Here is a 4,379-nt window from a genome sequence, read left to right on the forward strand (position 1 = left end):
AGTGAAATGCCCCAAGACCTGCTGCTGAAAGGCACTATGTAAGATCCCGCTTCTGATACCACCAGGGGGAAAATGTTCTTGGGACACCAAATGGTCCTCAAGTGCTTTTCCAAAGTCCTGCCACACCACATCCATCTTTCTTCCAGCTGCAGGGACCTCCCACCTTCTCTCTCCATGAAGGGGAAAACCCAGCCTCAGCCCCAGGCAAGTGGACCGGGTAAACCTTCAGATTTTCCTGTTTCCAGGCTCTCTCTGTTATTCAGAGGTTTTGAACAGAGAGCCTGAGTTGTGCCTGAGCCAGACAGCTGTGGTGCTGGGTGTCTGAGGGACTAGCACATCTTGTTTGTTAGGGGCATAAAAAAGACATTCAGAATTGATCACTTACACCCTCGCAAGTTAGACAGCACTGACTAGTGTGTTAGAAACTGAGCTCATGTTCCCTTGTACACCTATCTTGGCTCTCCTTGATTTGTGTTTTCAGAGCACTCTTCTGTTGCTGACTTTACATACCTGTGTGAACAGTAAAACTAGCTATTGTTTTAACTAGGGACTGTCTCTAAGAAGCGGGCAGCATTCCTAAAATGCTTTAAATCACTATAAAGGGGAAACAAAGGCCAAGCAGGAAGGGCAGAACATAGAAACATCCCAGGGACTGGACATGTTCCCATGGGTCCAGATTGCATGGGGCACCTGGATGTCCATTTCTCTATGTCTTGAACTTACTGAAATCAGTCAGCTCTGAGGCAGGGCACGGTACCTTATCCCGTAGCATGAAGTACAACTTAGAACTGGAGGGGAAGATAGCTGGAAAGGAATTCAAAAGGTCACTTAGCCCGTCTCCGTACTGACAGCCTGAATGGTTAAACTATTCCTGATTTTCTATGCAATATATAGCTTCCTTGGTATTAACTTACTGTTAATCAGTGGTCTGTTCTGAAAGACCACAAGTCTTATTCTGGAGCCGAATTCCAATTTTTTGCAGTGGTTTTGTGATACTCCCATCTTGAGAGACTAGAAGGTAATTTAAATTTGTGGTTGTATTTTGTTTGTGCTGGGTTTTCTTCATTTCCTGCCTCAGCTGATCAGCTCTACCTTTCCCTGTGTTTTGCTTGGACATTCCCTCCAATGAAGAGAAAAATCGTAATTTTTCCATGCTATGACAGTCTCTTAAAAAAGTCATTCAGAAAGAAAAGCCCTTTCCTGCCGTGTTTTTCCCCCCCCCTAATCTTCTAACAGAAGTCACAAGCATTACAAAGTAAAGCTTTTTATTCTTCCCAACAACTATTCTCCCTCCAGCTTTTCTTCTCTATTGCATTGTCTGGCCTGTAGTGCTCATACTTCCTTTCTGCTTATTTTTCACAGTGCTTGCCTAGAGTCTCATACTGCTAGCTTTGCCATGCTGTGCTTTGTACTTATCTATGGTACATCTTCTTATAATATCACTAATGCTCCTTGGATCCTGGCCATACATCCTACATTCTGGATTTAAATCCTTCTTACCATCTATCTTTACTTCAGTATATCTTATGTGAATAGCTTGCTCTTTTGTAGCCATAATTAAAGTTTTGCTTCAATCCCCTTTTCACAAGCCACTTAAATTTACCATTGTCTTTTTATGAGTTGTTTGTCCTGTTCTTTTTCCTTTCATTTCAGCCTGTGCATCCCTTGTTGCTTTATCAAATGACTCAACACATGTAGGAATTTATTCCTCATTTCATTTTGGAATTTGATCTGCGATCGGCTTAGGCTGCTCGTTATTACACATACAAGTAGCTATTGCTGCATGTTTCTCTTCACCGTAAAGTTTGGATGTCTCTTAGTGTTTCCCTAGTGCATCTTTGTAGTCCTCCTGCCCAGTTCCCTTGGGTCAACCTTTGGTCAGCTAATAGCAGAGTTCATTAGGAACTACGTATCTGTTTGTAGCCTTGACTATATTTTGTGTATTGAGGAGATGATAAGAGATATGGGGCCATGAAGCATGTGGGATTGGGATTTCAGATGCAGGTGGCCTCAGGGCTATGATGTGTGGTGATGGAAACCCTGTTTTGCTCTACTGCTGAACATACAGAATTTCACTGTGAGCCATTTCTGTATCTGCAGAAAATATCTGGGGCTTTCAACTGCAGAGGAGATGCCTTAGAGCCTCTCTCAAAGGAAGTCACAGCAGTTTAGAGGAGGTTATGGGGGGAAAGCAGAAAGAAATAAACAGCAGAAGCGCGATAGCAAAAATGTTGGTCCTCCTTCAGGCAGCTCATGGCTTTAAAGTGAAAAAGGGTCTGGGAGGACGGCACGTCAATGTTATGTCTGCATTCCTGTGTGACATGTGAAGAACCAGGAACTGAAGCCAGTCTGTCAAAAGGTGATGAAACCCTGTGTTTTCACAACCTTAACTACTAATAGACATGTATAGTTAAGGCCATCTCTGTAGCTGGTGTACAGCATCAAAAGTTTGGATTTATGGCCAGCTGTAGATGCTGTCTAGTCACAAGTCCAGTCCCTGTTCTCATCCAGAAGTAGTAATTTTATTGAAAGATAGTGTACCTGCAACGCAAAGTGATTGATCGTGAACATCCATGAAAGATGCCTCAGAGGCTGTATTCAAGGAGAAAGGCAGATTCCCTATGACATTTGGGAGCTGAGCAGAGATGGCTTCAGTTTGACTTCAAGATCAAAAATAAATGAACGTTTAACTATTTTATTGGTGACCAAAGGACTGCTGTTGTGAAGTGAAACATTAACAACAAGGTGAGAGCGAGCCAGGATTGCTCAACGAGGTTCATCTTCAGGCACAACACAGCTGGTGTCGTCCAATGCGCAGGAAGCAGCAGGCATGGCAGAGGGGGACGGCATGCTGCAGGCTGCAAAGGAAGCCCAAGCTGGTGAGAGAATTCTTTAAAGATTTCTTCTTGCTAATCACAGAAGAAACTGAAGGCAAAAAGGCACCAGGAGGGACGAGAAGTTTCTCTGATTGTTACAGGTTGACTAGTGACCAGATGACAGGCTTTTAAATACAGATTAGGTGCTTGATGTTGTTAGTGGTATTAATCTAAATACCTTTACAATTTTGAGTCTATAAGGGCTGGTGAATAGAGCAGAGATGCAGGTCTGAAGACTTCTGGCATATTTTCCTGGTTGTTCAAGTGATTTGATACATCATTTTCTTAAATTACTTTGAAGTTTGAGAGAAGTCTGCAGGCAATGGAAACCAGTCTTGATCTGTCTAAATCAGTTAAGCCATGCTCTTTCCTATAATCAAAGAATTGGAGAAAATAAGCCAGAAGAGACCTGGAGAGGTTATCTTGTCCATCCAGGGACAGATCATTAAGTGTTGCTGGCACACATTCATCTAGCTTCTTATAACCTTACCTTGGAAAGAGAGAAAGAGGAATAGAAACACAGATACGGTAAAAGGGCTATAAAAATATGGCCAGTGTATATGAATTCAAAACAAGACTCATTACTGAAAGACCAGTGTGGCTGAGCTGAAAATCAAAAGGGATTGTACCACAAGATTAATGCAGATAAAAATGAAGTTGAGTATAAACAGATTAATGTGCACAGTACTGCAGCAGGAAGCAGTGAGAATCTGAGGACTGTAAATGCAAAGGGAAAATGCAGATTGTCTTCCTGTGGATTTGGGAACCAGAAAAAATTAAATTATGAACTGAAAGTCATAGAAAAATGTATTCATGGGAACTTCTGACTATGCAAGGCATCTGGCAGCTGAATATTACATTTAAGCATGAATCATCCTGCAGATTCCCCACTTCCATAAAGGATAACTCAGAAAAGAGGAAATTTTACAGAAAGCAGTCCTTGCTTTCATGCTTACCAGTTCAAGTTGTTTAGCACATGATTTTCATAGAAATTCAGGAGGGCACCTCATCCATCTGCCTGCTCTGGGTCAGGACCTGACATTTAGCCAGTCCCTAATACGTTCTTACATAACAGACATTAGGGATTGCCCGAACCCTGCAGCCCCAGCCTTGCCACCTCTGTTCCAGTGCTCACCTGTCCTTGCAGAAAGGGAATTTGGCCAAAAGCAGCCCCAAATCTTCTTTACTGAAAACAAAGTCAGTTATTTTTCTCATCTTACCCTTGTCACGGAATGAGTGGAATGCACCTCACTCAAAAGAGAGAAGCAGCAATATGTTTTATTGAGGTAGAATAAAAATTTGACAGAGTTCAATGAATTTGATGGAATTTAACGAAGTTTAACAGGGGTTTGCCAAGGTTCGATAAGTTTGATGGCAAGGTTCACCTTATTAATTTGTGCATGGAAGAAACATATAAAAGAAAATTGAGTTAGAATCGAGTTAGAATGACTCACACAGAGACCGGAGATGCAAAGGGTAAGGAAGACCCTCCCGTTGAGTCAC

Source organism: Aptenodytes forsteri, unplaced genomic scaffold (genome assembly GCF_000699145.1).
Source record: "Aptenodytes forsteri isolate BGI_AS27 unplaced genomic scaffold, ASM69914v1 Scaffold255, whole genome shotgun sequence".
NCBI classification, from domain to species: Eukaryota; Metazoa; Chordata; class Aves; order Sphenisciformes; family Spheniscidae; genus Aptenodytes; species Aptenodytes forsteri.